Source organism: Stegostoma tigrinum, unplaced genomic scaffold (genome assembly GCF_030684315.1).
Source record: "Stegostoma tigrinum isolate sSteTig4 unplaced genomic scaffold, sSteTig4.hap1 scaffold_49, whole genome shotgun sequence".
In the NCBI taxonomy this organism is placed as follows: domain Eukaryota; kingdom Metazoa; phylum Chordata; class Chondrichthyes; order Orectolobiformes; family Stegostomatidae; genus Stegostoma; species Stegostoma tigrinum.
In genome coordinates this window covers 1171431-1193231 of record NW_026728419.1, presented here as the reverse complement: position 1 = coordinate 1193231, position 21801 = coordinate 1171431, and the positions used below count along the sequence as shown (strand labels likewise).

The window sequence follows — 21801 nt, the reverse complement described above, 5'->3', positions numbered from 1 at the left end:
TACCCTTATTTCATTGCCATTTCTCTACTCGCTGACAGAGCGGTATCAAGAGTATCTTTAGCTTTGAGCTGCCGGAAGGCTTTTCAAACGCGGCTTATTAAAAAATAACAAAAGAACTGGGATGTTGTAAATCAGGAACAAAAACAAAGTTGCTGGAAAAGCTCAGCAGGTCTAGCAGCATCTGTGAAGGTAAAAAGACAGAGTTAACGTTTCGGGTGCAGTGCCCCTTCCTCAGAGCGACTTATTAAAACCCCAGGATCGCTAATGTAACAATCTTTCTCATCCAGTTCTCAGGCTCATTTGTCTCAAAATGCAACATTGTGACGACGATCATCAGCTTCTCACAATGCCAACACGCAGCACTGCGCATGCTCCAGCTAACAATGGCGTCTGGGTGATTGATGTCAGACAGGGGCCAATAGGGGCACAGGGGTGCCGTGCATGGCCGGAGGATGACGCTCCCATTCTAACCAATCAGAATGAAGAGGGGGCGGGATCGGCGAAAACCACGTGATCATCCACGCGAGCAGTGCAGAGTCGCTGAGATAATATGAACTGCAGATGCCGGAGACTTCGACATGAAACGGTGCAGAGCTGGATGAACACAGCAGGTCAAGCAGCATCAGAGGAGCAGGAAAGCTGACGTTTCGGGCCTTGATTCTTCGCTGAGACCAAGATTTGTGCAATTGAGATCAGAGCAGGACACGGTAAAGAAAGCAAATCGGCAGAAAGCGGGAGGGGAGTGATATTCGAGATAATGGGAACTGCAGATGCCGGAGAATCCAAGATAATAAAATGTGAGGCTGGATGAACACAGCAGGCCAAGCAGCATCTCAGGAGCACAAAAGCTGACGTTTCGGGCCTAGACCCTTCATCAGAGAGGGGGATGGGGGGAGGGAACTGGAATAAATAGGGAGAGAGGGGGAGGCGGACCGAAGATGGAGAGCAAAGAAGATAGGTGGAGAGGGTGTAGGTGGGGAGGTAGGGAGGGGATAGGTCAGTCCAGGGAAGACGGACAGGTCAAGGAGGTGGGATGAGGTTAGTAGGTAGCTGGGGGTGCGGCTGGGGGTGGGAGGAAGGGATGGGTGAGAGGAAGAACCGGTTAGGGAGGCAGAGACAGGTTGGACTGGTTTTGGGATGCAGTGGGTGGGGGGGAAGAGCTGGGCTGGTTGTGTGGTGCAGTGGGGGGAGGGGATGAACTGGGCTGGTTTAGGGATGCAGTGGGGGAAGGGGAGATTTTGAAACTGGTAAAGTCCACATTGATACCATATGGCTGCAGGGTTCCCAGGCGGAATATGAGTTGCTGTTCCTGCAACCTTCGGGTGGCATCATTGTGGCAGTGCAGGAGGCCCATGATGGACATGTCATCAAGAGAATGGGAGGGGGAGTGGAAATGGTTTGCGACTGGGAGGTGCAGTTGTTTGTTGCGAACTGAGCGGAGGTGTTCTGCAAAGCGGTCCCCAAGCCTCCGCTTGGTTTCCCCAATGTAGAGAAAGCCGCACCGGGTACAGTGGATGCAGTATACCACATTGGCAGATGTGCAGGTGAACCTCTGCTTAATGTGGAATGTCATCTTGGGGCCTGGGATGGGGGTGAGGGAGGAGGTGTGGGGACAAGTGTAGCATTTCCTGCGGTTGCAGGGGAAGGTGCCGGGTGTGGTGGGGTTGGAGGGCAGTGTGGAGCGAACAAGGGAGTCACGGAGAGAGTGGTCTCTCCGGAAAGCAGACAGGGGTGGGGATGGAAAAATGTCTTGGGTGGTGGGGTCGGATTGTAAATGGCGGAAGTGTCGGAGGATAATGCGTTGTATCCGGAGGTTGGTAGGGTGGTGTGTGAGAACGAGGGGGATCCTCTTGGGGCGGTTGTGGCGGGGGCGGGGTGTGAGGGATGTGTCGCGGGAAATGCGGGAGACGCGGTCAAGGGCGTTCTCAATCACCGTGGGGGGGAAGTTGCGGTCCTTAAAGAACTTGGACATCTGGGATGTGCGGGAGTGGAATGTCTTATCGTGGGAGCAGATGCGGCGGAGGCGGAGGAATTGGGAATAGGGGATGGAGTTTTTGCAGGAGGGTGGGTGGGAGGAGGTGTATTCTAGGTAGCTGTGGGAGTCGGTGGGCTTGAAATGGTCCTTTGGTCCAGGAACTCCCCACCTATGTCCGTGACACCACCCACGCCCTCCACCTCCTCCAGGACTTCCTATTCCCTGGCCCCCAACACCTCATATTCACCATGGACGTCCAGTCCCTGTACACCTGCATTCCGCATGGAGATGGCCTCAAGGCCCTCCGCTTCTTCCTGTCCCGCAGGCCCGACCAGGCCCCCTCCACCGACACTCTCATCCGCCTAGCGGAACTCGTCCTCACACTCAACAACTTCTCTTTTGACTCCTCCCACTTCCTACAGACTAAGGGGGTGGCCATGGGCACCCGCATGGGCCCCAGCTATGCCTGCCTCTTTGTAGGTTACGTGGAACAGTCCATCTTCCGCACCTACACAGGCCCCAAACCCCACCTCTTCCTCCGGTACATTGATGACTGTATCGGCGCCGCCTCTTGCTCCCCAGAGGAGCTCGAACAGTTCATCCACTTCACCAACACCTTCCACCCCAACCTTCAGTTCACCTGGGCCATCTCCAGCACATCCCTCACCTTCCTGGACCTCTCAGTCTCCATCTCAGGCAACCAGCTTGTAACTGATGTCCATTTCAAGCCCACCGACTCCCACAGCTACCTAGAATACACCTCCTCCCACCCACCCTCCTGCAAAAACTCCATCCCCTATTCCCAATTCCTCCGCCTCCGCCGCATCTGCTCCCACGATAAGACATTCCACTCCCGCACATCCCAGATGTCCAAGTTCTTTAAGGACCGCAACTTCCCCCCCACGGTGATTGAGAACGCCCTTGACCGCGTCTCCCGCATTTCCCGCGACACATCCCTCACACCCCGCCCCCGCCACAACCGCCCCAAGAGGATCCCCCTCGTTCTCACACACCACCCTACCAACCTCCGGATACAACGCATTATCCTCCGACACTTCCGCCATTTACAATCCGACCCCACCACCCAAGACATTTTTCCATCCCCACCCCTGTCTGCTTTCCGGAGAGACCACTCTCTCCGTGACTCCCTTGTTCGCTCCACACTGCCCTCCAACCCCACCACACCCGGCACCTTCCCCTGCAACCGCAGGAAATGCTACACTTGTCCCCACACCTCCTCCCTCACCCCCATCCCAGGCCCCAAGATGACATTCCACATTAAGCAGAGGTTCACCTGCACATCTGCCAATGTGGTATACTGCATCCACTGTACCCGGTGCGGCTTTCTCTACATTGGGGAAACCAAGCGGAGGCTTGGGGACCGCTTTGCAGAACACCTCCGCTCAGTTCGCAACAAACAACTGCACCTCCCAGTCGCAAACCATTTCCACTCCCCCTCCCATTCTCTTGATGACATGTCCATCATGGGCCTCCTGCACTGCCACAATGATGCCACCCGAAGGTTGCAGGAACAGCAACTCATATTCCGCCTGGGAACCCTGCAGCCATATGGTATCAATGTGGACTTTACCAGTTTCAAAATCTCCCCTTCCCCCACTGCATCCCTAAACCAGCCCAGTTCATCCCCTCCCCCCACTGCACCACACAACCAGCCCAGCTCTTCCCCCCCCACCCACTGCATCCCAAAACCAGTCCAACCTGTCTCTGCCTCCCTAACCGGTTCTTCCTCTCACCCATCCCTTCCTCCCACCCCCAGCCGCACCCCCAGCTACCTACTAACCTCATCCCACCTCCTTGACCTGTCCGTCTTCCCTGGACTGACCTATCCCCTCCCTACCTCCCCACCTACACCCTCTCCACCTATCTTCTTTGCTCTCCATCTTCGGTCCGCCTCCCCCTCTCTCCCTATTTATTCCAGTTCCCTCCCCCCATCCCCCTCTCTGATGAAGGGTCTAGGCCCGAAACGTCAGCTTTTGTGCTCCTGAGATGCTGCTTGGCCTGCTGTGTTCATCCAGCCTCACATTTTATTATCGGGGAGTGATATTCGTATGGGTTTGGAAGTTTTACAAACACTTAGTGCACCTCAGAAAACACACACATTTGAAACTCGCAGACTCACGTTTGTAGAAAACAAATCAATGCCTCAGATGGCGATACGTCCGTGTGACCGTCACCATCTTTATTGGGGGCAATGATCCGCGGGGCGCATGCGCGGCAGCTTTAACGTGGAAAGGGCCGAGGTGAAGCTGGGCGCATGCGAGGCCTCCCCTGGCTGAAAGTGAGAGAACAAGGTGCGGAGCTGGAGGAACACAACAGGACAGTTAGCATCAGAGGGGCAGGAAAGCTGGCGTTTTCGGGCCTACACCCTTCAGAAATGGGGGAGGGGAAGGGGATACTGAAATAAATTGGGAGAGAGGGGAAGGCAGACAAGTTTAAAGAGGTGGGGATGGAGCAGGTAAAGGTGACTGTAAGTGGTGACGTAGGGAGGGGATAGGTCAGTCTAGGGAGGACCAACAGGTCAAAGGGGTGGGATGAGGTTAGCAGGTAGGAAATGGGGGTGTGGCTTGAGATGGGAGGAGGGGATAGGTGAGAGGAAGAGCAGGTTAGGGAGGCGGGGATGAGCAGTTGTTTATTGCGAACTGAGTGTAGGTGTTCTGTAAAGTGGTCCCCAAGCCTCTGCTTGGTTTCCCCGATGTAGAGGAGGCCACAACGGGTACAGCGGATGCAGTATACCACACTAGCATCTGCATTCCCCATACAGATGGCCTAAAAACACTATGCTATTTCCTGTTCTGCAGGTCTGACCAGTTCCCTTCCACTGACCCCCTTATGCGCTTCGGTGAGCTCATCCTCACCCTCAACAACTTCTGTATCAACTCCTCCCACCTCCTACAGACAAAGGGGGTGGCCATGGGTACCTGCATAGACCCAAGCTATGCCTGCCTCTTTGTCGGAACAATCCATCTTCCGTACACACGCTGGCCCGAAACCCCACCTCTTCATCCGGTACACGGATGACTATCGGTGCTGCCTCGTGCTCCCACGAGGAGCTCAAACAGTTCGTCCACTTCACCAACAACTACCACCCCAACCTTAAGTTCACCTGGGCAATCTCTTAACACCTCTCTGACCTTCCTGGACCTCAGCTTCTAGACGGTTGCCCAAGATGGAAACAAATATCCATTTCAAGCCTACCGACTCTCTCAGCTACCTAGAATACACCTCGTCCCACCCACCGCCCTCAAAAAATGCCATCTACTATTCCCAATTCCTTCACCTCCGCCGCATCTGCTCCCAGGATTCCACTCGCGTACATCTGATGTCCTTCCTTTTCAAGGACCGCAACCCCGCCCCCCCCCCCCCCCCCCCACCTTTTTCATCCACGCCGCAGTGATCGAGAATGCCCTTGACGGTGTCTTGTGCATTTTTCCACAACTCCTCCCTTGCACACCGTCCCTGCAATAACAACCAAAAAAGAATCTCCCTCATCCTCACGTACCACCCCAACAATCACTGGATTCAGTGCATCATCCTCTGACGTTTCCGCCATCAGCAATCCAACCCCAACACCAAAGACATTTACCCCTCCCCACACTTGCCTGTTTTCCCGAGGGACCACTCTCTCCGTGACTCCCTTGTCCGCTCCACGCTCCCTTCCAGCCCCACCACACCTGGTACTCTTCCCTGCAACCGCAGGAAGTGCTACACTTGCCCCCACAACGCCTCCCTCACCCCCATCCCAGGCCCCAAGAAGACTTTCTACATCAAGCAGATGTTCACCTGCCCATCTGCTAATGTGATATACTGCATCCCCTGTACCCGTTGTGGCCTCCTCTACATTGGGGAAACCAAGCGGAGGCTTGGGGACCGCTTTGCAGAACACCTCTGCTCGGTTCGCAATAAACAACTGCACTTCCCAGTCGTGAACCATTTCAACTCCCCGTCCCATTCCTCAGACTAAATGCCCATCCTGGGCCACCTACACTGCCACAATGATGCCACCCGGAGGTTGCAGGAACAGCAGCTCGTATTCTGCCTGGCAACCCTGCAGCCCAATGGTGTCAATGTGGATTTCACAAGCTTCAAAATCTCCCCTCCCCCACCTGCATCCCAAATCTAGCCCAGGTTGCCCGTGCCTCCCTAACCTGTTCTTCCTGTCTCCTATCCCCTCCTCCCAGCTCAAGCTGCACCCCCATTTCGTGCCTACTAACCTCATTCCACCCCCTTGACCTGTTCGTCCTCCCTGGACTGACCTATCTCCTCCCTCCCTACCCACCTATACTCTCCTTCACCTGCTCCATGCCAGTCACTTTGACTTGTCTGTCTCCTCTCCACATATCTTCTCTCCATCTTCAATCTGTCTCCCCCGTCTCCCTATTTAGTTCAGAAATCTCTTCCCCTCCCCCATTTCTGAAGAAGGGTCTAGGCCCGAAACGTCAGCTTTCCTGCTCCTTGGCCTGCTGTGTTCATCCAGCTCCACAACTTGTTATCTTGGATTCTGCAGCATCTGCTGTTCCTATTATCCATTATCCAAGAGAAATGTTTGTTTCTTCTGGATTTCTTTCCCAGAGTGTGGGATAATAGCATCTCGCACTGCTCTTGCTCGCTTCTGTGCTCCCCGATCACCTTTGTTGGTGTCTAATCTCTTCAGTCTCTAATGATGGGTATGTTTCATCTCTGTAATATTTTATTATTTCCTTTTACCTTTTTTGTAAATAAATTTTCTACTGCTGTCCACCCCCTCACCATATGCTGCTCTGTTACCAGATTAATTTTTGAATGGTATCTTTCACAGTCAGGAAATATTTTCCTAGAAAGAGAGTGCATTTTTCTTCCATTTCAGACCACCAGATTCTGCAGCATTTTTATTCTATGTCATTCATTTTGCTCTTCTGCAACAGTTGCTCTGTTTCTCCTTCCACAGATACCAGCGATCGTTGCCAAAGCCCTGTTACCTGTGGAGAAGTTGATGTTTGACTTTCGTGTCCTGCTGCAGCTTGTATGATGAAGGTACTCCCGCAATTCGGACATTTGAGAAGTTACAGATCATTTATCTAGCGATACTGAAGAGCTGATGGTGTATGTCGAAATCAACAAACAATTTGTATTTTTATCGTGTTTTACAATTTGATAAAAATATTAACAAGAAACTTTGGACGTAAGGCCATATTAGGTCAGGTGACCAAAAAGTAACCAAATTTGCAGGTTTTCCTGACTAGCTTAAGGAAGGAAGGCAAACCTAAGAGGTTTATCATGGGAATTCCAGACCATGTTGCCTGGCAACTGTAGAAACAGCCTCCAATAGTGAAGCAATGATTAAACGCATTGTTGGAGTCTGGAACTAAATGAGTTGTCGAAGTATTGAAGGTTGTGTGGTGGAGGGAGATAGGGCTCATCACAGCCAGGAATTAAATCAAGGATGAGAATTTTAAATTGTTCCTTTATAAATAGGAGCCTTTGTGGGTCAGGGAGCACAGCAGTGATGGTGAACAGGTCTTGGTACAAATGAACTTGTGTGCAGCAGAATTTTAGGTATTCTTGAGGTTGCAGGGACGTTGAATGTGGGACGCCGACTGGCAGTGAATTTGGATAGTTAAGTCTAGAGGTAACACAGGAATAGATGAGAGGTTCAGCAGATGAGCTGAAACTAAGGTGTCGTTGTCGGGTCATTGTCACTGAAGTGGAAGTAAGTGTTTTTTGTGCAGAGTTCTGCTGTTTACCCTCCCCTCACCTCAGGAATTCAGCTGTTTGTGAATTTGTGGATCAAGTCTGTAATAAGATCTGGAACCGAGTGCCTGTCGCGACCCAGACTGGGTGTCACTGAGCAGGTTACTGCTGAGTAAGTGCTGCTTAATACTACTGTTGACAACACCTTCCATCACTTTACTGATGATAGAGAGTAGATTGCTTGCGGGGAAACTGGTCGGGTTGGATTTGATCTTTGTTTTTGTGCTGACCAGACCTGGGCAGTTTTCCAAATTGTCAGAAAATGCCAGTGCTGTAGCAGGACTGAAACAGTTTTGCTTGGCGCTAGCAAGCTCTAGAGCACTAGGCATTGGTACTGTTACTAGAGTGTTGCCAGGGCCTGTAACCTTTGCACTATTCATCCATTTATTCATATTATTTGAAATGAATCAGATTGGATGAAAACTCACATCTCTGGGGACCTCTGGAGAAGGCTGAGATGGATCATCCAGTTGGCACTTCTGGCTGAAGATTGCTGCAGTCTTGACTTTTGCATCGATAGGTTGGGCTCCTCTGTCAGTAAGGATGGGGATTTTTGGCATGCTTCCTCCAGTGAGTTGTTTAATTGTCTATCACCATTCACGATTGTGTTTGGCAGAACTGCAGAGCTTAGATCTGATCTATTGGTTACGGCTTGGCCTAGCTCTAACTCTTGCTGTTTCTGCTATTTGCATTGCAGATAGTCCTGTTTGGGAAGTTTTACCAGGTTGGCACCTTATTTGTAGGTATGCCTTGTGCTGCTCTTGGCATGCCCTCCTATACTCTCCATTCAATTAGTGTGGTTCCCCTGGATCAATGGTAATGTTTGACAGCACAATATGCTGGCCCATGAGGTTACAGATTCTGCCGGAGTAAGTTCTACTCCTGTTGATGTCCCACAAAGCCTCATAGATGTCTGGTTTTGAGTTCCTGTGTCTGTTCCAAGTCTGTCTCTTTTAGACAAAGTTCGTGCCACTCAACGCAACGGAGGGTATTCTCAAGTTTAAGATGAGGCTTTGTCTCCACAGGACTGTGTAGTGGTCGCTGTTATCAATCCTGTCACGGACAGATGCATCTGCAGCTGGGAAATTTGTGACGATGAGACCAGCTATGTTTTTCCCTTCTGTTGGTTGCGTCACCACCTGCTGCAGTCCCAGCCAGGCAGCTTTGTCCTTTAGGACCCGACCAGCTTGATTGGTAATCCTGCTGCGAAGTACTCCTGAAGGTGGGCATTGAGTACGTTTAGTGCCATTTACACTCACAGTGCTTCCTCCAAGTGCCATTCAACATGTAGTTTTTTTAAATTAAAATTCATTCTTGGGATATGGAAATCGCTGGCTGGACCAGCATTTATTGCCCATCCCTAATTGCTGCAAAGGCAGTTAAGAGTCAACCACATTGCTGTGGGTTTGGAGTTGCATGTCATGCAGACCAGGTGAGGATGGCAGATTTCCTTCCCGAAAGGACATAAGCGAACCCGGATAATCAGCATTGGTTTCTCGGTCATCGTTCGGCTATTAATTCCAGATCATTATTTAATTCAAATTCCACCATCTGCCATGGCAGGATTCGAACCCAGGTCCCCAGAATGTTATCTGGGTCACTGGATAAATAATCTAGCGATAATACTGCTGCCGATTTTATCACCTGCGGAGGATGGTCCATGGCATTTAGCAGGAGCCATGAGACTTCCAGGCGTCAGAGTCAATGTTGAGTACTCCCAGGTCAGTTACTGTGGTCAGAATGGCACTGTGCTGCCACATCTCTCCTGCTCCTGGACAGGCCTTCACTAAGGTCAGTGATGGTGGCGTGTGTCACTTGTCTATAAGATAGATTCTGTGCATATGACGCTGTTTCTTGACGAGTCTTTGAGCCATCTCTCCAAATTTTGCCACTCGCCCCGAGATATTATGGAGTAGGAGTTCGGGGCTCGATAGGGCTGATTCTGCAGTTGTCTTTCCTCGTGCCTTGGTAGATGTCAAGTGGTCCACCCAGCTTCATTCCTTTGAGACTTTACAGTCACTTGCAACTGAGTGGCTTGCTGAGGTTGGCAAATTTCTTTCCCTGAAGGACCTTAGATATTTTCTTTTTCTGCCATTAGCAATGGTTCCATGGCAACCAGTTGATTCTTAATTGCAGTTTTTTTTTATTTAATTCAAATTCCACCATCTGCTGAGATGGGATTCAAACCCAGACTTCTGTTGTGCATTTTAATATTCTGGATAAAAGTTTAATCAGGTTTGTTCACTCATTTTTGAATATCTCCAACACAGGCATTGTTTCTTTGCAAACTATAGCCCATCATCCTGTCTCCTCCACCCACCCCTCCAACAGCAAGTGAGGGAGACACATGGAGTTTCTATGTCACTAAGATTGAGACAATCCAATCGGCTGCCTCCGTTGCTTCCCTCTCTTCCACGAGCCCACCAAACCAAATTGCCTGGCACGTTGCTCCTCGTTTTAGGCTTAAACTTGGATCTTTCTCCAGTCTCGTGTCAAGCCTTATCAGAGTTCATCTTAATCCTTTGCCCTATTCTCATAAACTCCAAACATTCTAACTCTCTCTTAGTTCTCCTCCTCCTCGTCTCTTCCCCCATGCCAGTTCACAGATATTGTCACTTGTTCTGTCTGCTTCTCTTTTCTGGTCATGTCCTTCTTACCCATTCTGTTTAAAAGCAATATTTGACCTCACTGTCGTTGGAAAATCCCACTCCATCTCTCTCTCTTTTTTGTCTGAAATCCATGTAGTCGATGTCCCTCAAGGATCTATCCTTGGCCCATTCTGTTTCTCACCAACACACTGCCAGGAGGTGAGATCTTCCACAAGCACCGTGTTAGGTTTTGCACGTATACTACAATACTCAGATCTAACTCCCCTCCATCACCTCCTTTGCTCCACTGTTACTCAATTATAAAACTGCTTGTCATGATTCCACTACTTGATTAGCTGAAATTTCCTCCAATAACATTTTGTGATCGTTAAACACATTGCCTTCAGTTGTTATTACAAATTATTTTTTCTTTCTACTGTACTGAATCCATCCCTCTCGCTGGGAACTGCCTGAGGCTGAACTGCACTCTTCTCAATGCTCTCATATCTCCTCTCAATGTGAACATCTTACCATACATCTTCTCAATCACATGTCAGAAATTTCAACCTCTAAAATGCTCCTTCTCTCATCTCACTTGTAACTGAAACCCCTTACATATGTCTGTGTTGCCTTAAATTTGATCTTTCCAAAAGAGAACCTTCTATTCTCTGCCTTATCAAGAATCTGCTCCCACAATCGGAAATATCCCCTCAGCATTTATGCTGTCAACTCCCTTAAGAATCCTGTATTTCTAATTGAATCATCTCTCATTCTTCTAAAATCTAGTCAGTAGATTCCAAACCTGTTTAGTCTTAGCTTAAAAGATAATCCCTCCAAACCGGTGATCATCCTAGTTCATCTTCTCTGAAATACTTCCAATGAAGTGATCACTTTGCTTAAGTGGACCAAAAAACTGCTCACATACCTCCAGATGTGGTCTTAACAACAATTTGTACATTTGTCCTAAGACATGTATTCCAAACTCTTATACTGCAAACATCTTGACATAAGGGATAACATCCCTTTGCCCTTCCTGATTTCCTGTTGCAACTGTGTGCACGCTTTGTATTTCCTGCACAATTATTCCTGAGTCCCTATGTGATGCCGTTTTCCACAGTTTTTACCTTTTAAATAACACTGTTCTTTGGTTGACTCCTCAAGAATAAACTTCATAATTTCCCACATTTATACTCCATTTGCCAACTTGTCACCCATTTGTCAATATCTTTCCATAAACTGTAACCCTCACGGAACTTGATTGTTCTCCCTTCATGAGATCCTCCCTCATTCTTCTAATCTTTTTGTTGGGAGCGCTGGGCAAGATGAAACATGCGTAATTGCTATCTTTTTAAGGGGCATCCTTTTGAATGACTGGGAGAAGCTTGCAGTCCATTTCTCAAAATCGACACAACTTGTTCATCGAGCTGTGTTAGCTTTTTCCAGCCCAATGTCTCATTGATGTGGCGGTGCAGCAGCACAGAAGAAAAGGAAGTGAATCCTGCCATCTGCATCTCACTAAATCTTGGCAGTTCTTTGCCATATTTCAAAGGCCTGCAGTTCTGCTCAGTGACATGAAGTCCCCAGGTGGAAATGCCTAGAAACCCAAATAGATTTCTCCCTGAATCGACGACTGACCTCCACACGGGTTAATGTGTAATAGGGGCAATGATGGTTATCCTCGGCCAGGATGGGGGGATGTTGTGAAATTCTACCCGGACTGACAGTGATGGATTTCATGAATTTGTGTTACAGGATAATAGAAGTGGACTTTCAGGTGGGGAACTCAATTATTGTAACACCAAACTCTGACAGAATTACTCAATTCATCAGCACCTGGATATTCGCCTTGTGCTGGGTATTGTGTTCCTGCTCATTTCCCATTTGCCGTGTAAAATTTCTCTCTTAAATCATCCCATTTTCTCAAGAGATCATCCCTGAAGTTTTCAATGTGTCCTGCAATCTTTTTATGATCAGTCATGAGTCTACATTTTATCATCCTAAAGTGTTTCTCTTGTATAAACACCTCTATCAAAGGTCCCCACAAAATCCTTTGTTAGAAGGAGAACAATCTCAATTATCCCCATCACCTGATTCCCCAATGACTGTTTGTTATGTATAAGGCACTCGTCTGGATTGTATTGGAACATTTTCCACTTCCCTGAGTGAGGACAGCCCCAACACTGTTAGAAAAAGTGAACATCCTCCAGATGAAGCGCTCTGTCAGAGTGGTGCCCCATCCACTACATTCAACAGTCCCTTCTACACCACCAAGACAAAGTGGCATCACTGTGTCAAAGGTAAAGTCACCATTGTCCTACCTGACCATAGGGCTGGTTTAACCTGAAGATTACCACACCCCAGGCGAGGGGAGAGGTTGCGAAGGAGAGTCCATCTATTATAGATGGATGTTCTCAATATGTACCAGCAACGCCCAAGTCAGATGAAAGAATAATGTGAAAAAAATCCTTAACCATGCAACTAAAAGCCCTCTCCCTACGAACCATTCTGTTAAGTCTCCTCTGCCCCCTATCAGGGACCCTCCCGTCCTTCACAGTGTCCGGGGGATCTTTGGTTTGCACAGACTCAGCTCGTCCCTGCTCCTGTCTGTGACGTCATCATGCTGTGACAATGGCACTGAACCTCACTGTCTGTGAGGGTGGTAGGCACAGAGATCCTCATAGCGTTTCAGGCATATTTAGATGCACACTTGTGATGCCAACGCAGACACGTCTATGGGCCAAGTGCTGGAAAATTAGATTAGAATAGTTAGGTAATGGTTTTTAACCGGCCCAGGCTGGATGGGCCACAAAGCCTTTTTCTGGACTTTAGACCTCTGAGACTCTTCACAAAGGAAGATGCCAAGCAATATTTCAAGCCATTTCAGAAAATGAGATACTAGAATGATCAATCATGAGTCATTCAATGCTTTCTGGAGAAAAGTGAGGTACAGAGATGAAGTGGTAAACCAGGAAATTCTGGAGTTTGAATTCCAGGAAATTGCAAGTGCCACCATCAAGTGGAGGAATAAAAATTGGTTACCATCATTAGGAATGTATTAGAGGAAGGGACATATCATTGAGATTTGTGAGGCTGGAGAATATTAGAGACGGGAAGGGTTCTGAGACTTGAGAAGATTTCAAAAATAGGGAAAAGTGAGGTTGGAGGAGCTTACAGAAATGGTGAGGATTGTGAGGGTGGATTAGATGTCAAACAAAAGGAGGCTTGTGAGGGTAAAGACAATTAGAGCTGAGGAAGTTTATATGGGCTGGAGGAATTTAGAGACAAGAGGGTGTTGAACCAAGAACAAAAATTACAGCACAGGAACAGGCCCTTTGGCCCTCTAAGCCTGCGCCGATCCAGATCCTCTATCCAAACCTGTTGCCTGTTTTCCAATGATCTGTATCTGTCTGCTCCCTGCCCATTCATGTATCTGTCTTAAATGACGCTATCGTGCCCACCCTTTCCACACATATCCCCCTTAAACTTTCCCCTCTCACCTTGAAACTGGAGGAGATTAGAGGTGAGGTTTGTGAGACTGGAGAATCTACAGAGATGGTAAGAGTTTTGAGGCTAGAGAGGGTTTCCAACGATGGGCAGGTCGTGAGGCTGGAGAGGGATTCCAACAGTGTGGAGGGTAGTGAGGCTTGAGGTGATGGCTACAATAGTGCAGGTAGTGAGGCTCGAGGGTCATTCTCATGATAGGGAGGGTAGTGAAGTTTGAGATATGATTCCTCCGATAGAGAGGGTGGTAAGGCTTCAGGGCAGATTATCGTCTAGACAGCACAGTGGTGTACTTGAAGCACGTGGAGTGCAGCAGTTACAGGAAGTGGTTCACCATCACTTTCTCCAAATCAAATAAAAATGGGCAATCAATATTAGTCTGTGCAGCAAAGGCCACATCCCATGAGTCAGTTAAAATTATTATGTGTTTCTGGTTGGAGAGAGCTAGAAGAAGCTGAGATAATTCTCCTTGGGGATGATTAGCAATGATTTTGTCGAGTAGTAGATTTGTTTCCAGGATATTTAGTTTGCAGAGAGAGAAATTCTTAACATTGTGCAATGTTTGGTAACTGCAGAATACAACATTCAGATAATTGGCAAATAATGCAGGCTGAAAATGTGAAGATTACTTTACTCATCAAGTTCCCAGGATCTGGAACAGTCTGAATGGCAGCTGGAAGCAGATTTAGCAGTTATTCTCAAGAGATTTGGGATTTAACTTTTCAAGGCTTGATCAAGAGGGCGGTGGACAAATGGTGGGAGAATTGGGTCAGATTTGCAGCACCTCTGGAATAAGAGTGAAGCCTTTGACAGGGTTCCACATGGTCGATTGATGAGTAAAGTTAGATCATGTGATTCAGGAAGAGCTTGCTAATTGGAAGCGGAATTGGCTTAGTTGTAGGAGAGACCGTGGTGCTGGAGGATTTTGCAGAGTGGAGTTCTATGACCAGCGGTGCTCCACAGAAATTCGTACATGGTCCACTTCTTTGTTTCTCATTAATATAAATGATTTGGATGCGAATTTAAGGGACAAAAGTAATAAGTTTGCAGATGATACTAGAAATGGTGGTTATAGTGGTTAGTCAAGGTTATCTAAGATGACAGCGAGATCTTGATCAATTGGCTCAATGGGTTGAGGAGTGGAGGATGAAGTTCAATTTAGATAAATGTGAGACATTGTATTTTGGTAAAATGAACAAGGGTAGGACTTGCACAGTTGAAGGTTGCACCCAGGGTAGAGTTGTGGAACAGAGAAATGCTGAGATTCAGGTACATAATTCTTCGAAGTTTATGTAGACAGGTAGACAGAGTGGTTAATAAATTGTTTAGCGCACTTGCCTTCATTGTTCAGATCTTTGAGTATAGGAGTTGGTGTTATGTTGAGGTTGTACAAGACATTGGCGAGGCTTCATTTGTGGTATTGTGTGCAGTTCTGGTCGCCCTGTTACAGGAAGGGCACTATTATTAAACTGGAAACAATTCAGAAAAGACTCGCTGGGATGTTGCCAGGAATGGAGGGCTTGATGAACAAAATCAACTGCCAAAGCTAGGACTTTCCTCACTGGAGTGAAGGAGGTTAAGGGGTAAAATTAGAAGTTTATAAAATCATGAGGGCACAGATTATGTAAATAGTAAGGGGTTTCCCCTAGGTTGGGGGATTTCAAGACAAGGGAACATATGTGGAATACATCTTTTAAAAAAGACATGAGGGACAATTTTTCTTTTACAGAGTTGTTCATGTGTGGAACAAACTTTCAGAGGAGTTGGTGGATGCAGGTACAGTAACATTGTTTGAAAGAGATTTGAATAATACATGTATAAGAAAGGTTTAGAGGAATATGTTCCGGATGCAAGCAGATGGGATCAGTTTAAATGTAAAACTTATATTTAATATAAATTTCCAAGTTCAAAATTGGAGTAAGGCCAATTTTGACAGTATTGGGCAAGAACTTCCAACAGATGATCAGGAGAGGCAATTCACAGGTAATAGGAAGCTTGGAAAATGGGAGGCCTTCAAAAACAAAATAAGCAGAGTCCCAAGATAGTATGTTCCTGTTTATGAGAAGGGCAAGGCTGGTAAGTGTAGGGGATACTGGATGATTGGAGAAACTGAGGCTCTGGTCAAGAAAAAGAAGGCAGCACACGTTGGGTCTTGACAGCACAAATTGGGTCAGTCCCTTGAAGTTCAAGGACAGTAGGAGTATACTCAAGGGGAAATTGGGAGGGTGAAAAGCAGACATGAGCCATCTTTGGCAAATAAGGTTAAGGCGAGTCCCAAGAGATTCTGAGACTACATTTGGGACAAAAAGCAACAAGGGAGAAAATAGGGCCCCTTTAAAGATCAACAAGGCTGTCTGTGAGGAACTGCAGGCTGAGATAGTGAATGAGTATTTCACATTAGTATTTACTGCAGAGAAGGATATGGAAGCTAGAGAACTTGGAAAAATAATTAATGGAAGTGTCCATATTACACAGGATTAGGAGGTGGACATCTTAAGATACATAAAGGTAGTAGTTAGGTCCCTGGCATCTGATCAGGTGTTATCCACAAACTCAGGGAGAGGCAAGGGAAATAATTACTGGGCCCCTTGCTGTGATATTTGTATCACTGGTAGACACTGGTGAGTTGCCAGAAGACTGCTTGACTAATGTGGTGCCATTCTTTAAGAAAGGTGGGAACGAAAAGCCAGGGAACTATCGACTGGTGAGCCAGAAGTCAGTGGTGGGTAAATTGTTGGAGGGGATTCTGAGGGACAGGATTTGTATGTATTTGGAAAAGCAAGGACTGCTTGGGGATAGTCAACATGATTTTGTGAGTGGGGAATCTTATCTCACTAACTTGACTGAGGTTTGTTTTTATTTTTGAAGAAGTGACAAAGAAGATTGCTAAAGGCAAAGCAGTGGACATTGTCTATATGGACTTCAGCAAGACATTCACCAAAACTCCACATGATAGACTGGTTAGCAAGATTAGATCAAATGGAATCCAGGGAGAGTTAGATATTTGAAACAAAATTGGCATTAAGGTAGGAGACAGGATCATAGTGGGGGGTTTTTTTCGGTCTGGAGGACTGTGAACAGCAGAGTGCTGCAAGGATCGGTGCTGGGTCCACTACTTTTTGTCATTGATACAAATCATGTGGAATGAATATTAGAGGAATGTTTAGTAAATGTGCAGATGACACTAAAATTGTTGGTGTAGTAGACAGCAAAGAAGTTTACCTCCAAGTACGATGGGAACTTAATCAGATGGGTCGATGGGCTGAGGAGTGCCAGAAATCAGTTTAGTTTGGATAAATGCGAGCTATTGCATTATGGTAATGAAAATCAGGGCAGGGCTTAAACAGTTAATGATGAGGCCCTGGGGACTGTTATGCAACAGGGACTCCTTGGGGTGCAGGTGCACAGTTCCTTGAAGGTGGATGGCAGGTACAGAAGGTAGTGAAGATGATATTTGCTCTGCTAGCATTTATTGGTCAGTGCGTTGAGTGTAGGAGTTGGGAGGTCATGTTATAGGCTGAACAAGGCATTGATTGTGCTGCTTTTGGAATACCGTGTTCAGTTCTGGTCTCCCTGCTGTAGGAATGAAGCTGTTAAACTGGGCAGGGTGCAGAAAAGATTTACGAGGATGTTGGAAGTTTCGAGCTGTAGGGAGAGGCTGAATATGCTGGGGCTATTTTCCCTGGAGCATTGAGAGCTGAGAGGTGACCTTCTAAAAGTTAATAAAATTATGGTGGGCGTAGGGTGAATAGCGAAAGTTGTTTTCCGAGGGTAGGGGAGATGAGAACTAAACACTGGTTTAAGCTGAGAGGGAAAGTTTTAAAAGGGAAAGCGGGTGGTGCCTGTGTGGAATGAGCTGCCAGAGGAACTGGTGGAAGCTGATACAATTATGACATTTAAAAGTATCCAGATGGGTACATGAATAGGAAGGGTTTAGAGGAATATGGGTCAAATGCTTGCAAATGGGATTAGATTAATTTAGGATATCTGGTCAGCATGGACAACTGGGATTGTTCCATGCTGTACAACCCGGACTAAGCATTTTTGTGTTTTCATTTCAGATTTCCACAATTTTACTTCTGCACTGTTCTTAGTCTTTCAGAGGGATTGAAAGGTTGACTTACAGATCTGTACAATGCCTGTCCTTCCTCCCTGGCTGTCCCACCTCTCTTTCCGTAATTTTGTGCAAACAGACTGGATCGCTTACCCGGATGATATTTATTTGTGAATGAATTTGTTCTAATGATGATCCAGCATATTTCCCAAGTGTCGCTCCACAAATGTCCCGAGGATTTCTCAGTTTCACAATCTGTTTACTTCTGGTTTCTCACTCACTGCACTTACTTTCTGTTTGAAAGCTCAGTCTGCAGTTTGGAGAATTCAAACTGTTCTACATCCAGGTCTGACAGTCACTTTGTTTATCACAACCCAACTATCTCAGGATTTTGAACATTGAAGGAAAATGCAGCACTCTCACGTTGGAGAAATGTAAATGGTTTGTGTGCCAAAGAGTCTGTGAAGATTCATCTGAAATTCCTAACACCAACTCAGTTGTACTGGGGAGAGACTGTGGAAATGTGCAGATTACAGGAAGGAATTTCTTCATCCATCCCAGCTAGAAACTGACCACCAGAATCGCACTGGAGAGAGACCATTCACCCGCTCTGATTGTGGAATGGGATTCGCTCAGTCATCTAACCTGTTTAAACACCAGGGAGTTCACACTGGAGAGAAACCATTTACTTGCTTGGAATGTGGGAAAGCATTCACTCAGACACCTCAACTGCTGATACACCAGCAAATTCACACTGGAGAGAGACCATTGGCCTGTTGTGTGTGGGAAAGGTTTTGCTGACTTGAATTCCCCTCTGACACACCAGCAAGTTCACTCTGGGGAGAGACCATTCATGAGCTCTGAGTGTGGGAAAGCATTCACTCAGTCATCCAAACAATCACAAAGAACTACAGTTGAAGCATTTTGCTATCACTCTCACGATCAAATGAACCATGGTTTTGGGCTGTTTGTACTGATGTTACTAATCCCTGCTCAATTAAAGGTGCTGCTATTGTGAATAAAAATGTTAATAACAGTTGATTATCTGTCAGGTAGAGCTTGGAAATAGTCACATCACGACACATCGACACATTCACACTGACTAAAGACTATCCACGAGCACAGTGTGTGAAAAGAGATTTCCTGGTTCATCAGGACTGGTTAATTAGCAGCAAATTTGAGTAACTTTGTTTTTCTTTGATTTCTGCTGTTAGCTATCTCCAAACCATATATTTTTGGGCTTGTTTCTGGAGATCATAGATTCCTCCAGTCTGGAAGCGGACGATTTGGCCCAACAAGTCCACACGGAACCTATGAAGAGTGTCTTACCCAGACCCTGTCTGCGTCAGTTTCCTCCCACAGTCCATTAAATGTACAAAATAGGTAGATTGACTATGCTAAATTACCCTTCATGTCTTGTGTGCAAAATGCAAGGACAGAGTAGGGTGTGAGACTGGGTGGGATGCTCTTTGGAGGGTTCGTGTGGACTCAATGGACTGAATGGCCATCTTCCACACTGTAGGAATTCTATGATGATCTCGATGGCCCTTTATTTATTAGTTATGTCTGCACACCTTTTACAATTACGGATTCTATTGCTCTCCGCAGACACGTTTCAACTTTTAATAGGTATTTGTTGATTTGGAAACAATGGTAATGTTTCCTTTTGATTTTTGCCAACAAATTGAAAGTTTTAAGTCCAAACAAAAGATTGGGAGGAGTCCAGTACTATATCCCTGATTGCATTTTCCCAATCGGCTATGAAACCTGGTGTCCATTGTGACTCTGTTCGCGGGGGGCGGGGAATGCAGTCTCTTCAGATCTTTACCTGTTGTACATAGCTGTGATGGATTTCATGATGAATACATATACACTAGATATCACACAATGTCTTGGTTTATTTTCTATTTAGTCTGCTGTCCATTACTCCACAGAGACAGAGATAATGGTCTGGGGACCTAGGTTTGAATCCCACCATTCCAGATGGTGGAATTTGAGTTTAAAAAAAGTCTGGAAATAAGAATCTAATGATGACTGTGAATCCATTCTCATTGTTGGAAAAACCTATGTCCTTTAGGCAAGGAAACTGCCATTCTTATCCAGTGATAACAAGATCCCATGAATGATTTTTTTTTAGAAATATCCTGCAAATACATTTATCTCTGTCTTAATTTATTTGACAAATGACAGTTCAAACTAATTGATGGTCACTTTCACTTTTGATCAAGTTGTGGCCATTTCATGGTTGAAACAAAAAAAAATGCATGAATGGAACCACAGTTGTTCTTGTAGGAACAATACATGCTTTGTCATGTTTGGGAAAAAAAACCTCATCTCACTTCTGAGCCAGATATCAAAGCTGACCAGATCCTGATGCTGTGTGAAATTCTTCACTGTCTTATCCACTTGTGTTGCTATTTCAGGGAGCTATGGACTTGAACCTCCCAAACTCCTGGACACCTTTGAGAATTTCATCAAACTGACCCCCAGGAATGGAGAGGGTCAGCTTGGATTGATGATCATAATTCAGGCTCAACCAATCTACTGGACCATTTTGAGAATGTAATTAATAGTGAGTGTGGCCACCCCTCTGTACTGTAGTGATACAGATCCTCTGATCCTGCTTGCCCCACATGGCTGATATTGAATGATTCCTTGGACATGCTGTGTCAGGATCTCCTGACTGCATCCTGTCTCCCTTGCCCTGACTGAGAACTGTTTCCCTGAGACTTTGCGACGTGACCATTTGGTCGAAACACCAGCCTTGACTGAATGCTGGTAATAACAGTGATAAGCTGCCTGGCTTATGCCTGTGATAAACACCAGGCAAGACAGGAGCACAGTGAAACTTTAGGTTCTGGTTGAGACATCAAAGTGCAAAAATGCCAGGGAAAGGCAGAGATATTGTAGCAGAACACGTCTCAAGTTCTGTAAAGCTTGCAGAGTTCTTACAGCAAGCATGTACTTTGCGGACAGGCAATTCTGCATCCTGATGTGGCATTTTTATTTAAATTGTGGCTCATTTTGCTAGATTTGCAAATATCTCTTGGTCTGGCTAATGTGAGAAGTGGTAATCTGATTAAACTCACAGGCCTTGACTTGTGAAAAATGAAGCAGCCACATGCACAGTTGTTTGGTTGGTTGCTGTTGCACTTAAATGAAAAACGTGCGTTGTATATGCCATATCCTTTCCTGGCTCACAGTGTTCCCAAAATCTCTAGTTCAGTACATCCAAGTCATCATCATCAGAGTCAAAACTGGTGAATACTTCAATAGCTTCTTTTTTTTTTCCTGAAATGCTATTTGTATTGAGGTAGTGTTGGCAGGCTATTTTCTTTTACTTCTGATGCCCTGTGTGAATATTCGGGGATGGTGTTGGTGGGAAGATGCAGCATGTACCAGGGATGAGGCATTAACATTTAGAGCAAGTGCTGAACATGCAGAAAAGGAGAGATTAACAGTTACCTTGGAACAAGCCTGTTTGGAGAAAGTTGGGTGAGAGTACTGAGAGAAAGCACTTTGGCGGCATGGTGGCTCAGTGCTCAGCACTGCTGCCTCACAACGCCAGGACACGTGTTTGATTCCAGCCGCAGGTGACTGACTGACTGTGTGGAGTTTCCTCAGGGTGCTCCCACAATCCACAGATGTGCAGCTAGGTGGATTAGCCATGTTAAATTGCCTGTAGTGTTTAGGGAGAGGTCGATTAGGTGGGTTATAGGTCTGGCTGGGATGCTCTGGGGTTTGATGTGGACTTGTTGGGCTGAAGGGCCTGTTCTGGTTCCAAAGTGTTGAGCTGCTGGAGAATATGAGATAACGAGGTGTGGAGCTGGATGAACACAGCGGCCAAGGAATATCAAAGGAACAGGAAGTCTGATGTCTCAGGCCTAGACACCCTTCTTCAAGTTTTGATCAGGCTACTTTTAAAATTGGTTTAA

General features: G+C 46.5%; 1 long non-coding RNA gene across 4 annotated transcripts; it reads left to right on the top strand.

Annotated features, from left to right (window-relative positions):
- Positions 1 to 486: 486 nt before the first annotated feature.
- LOC132208586 (uncharacterized) lies at positions 487 to 18902 on the top strand. Of its 4 annotated transcripts, none has more exons than XR_009444715.1 (4): positions 487 to 707; positions 6921 to 7006; positions 15542 to 15588; positions 17874 to 18902. It is a non-coding gene; the product is annotated as an uncharacterized LOC132208586 (long non-coding RNA). The 4 variants fall into 4 exon arrangements; XR_009444712.1 differs by having other exon boundaries at positions 6921 to 7075; XR_009444714.1 differs by lacking the exon at positions 15542 to 15588.
- Positions 18903 to 21801: the final 2899 nt, after the last annotated feature.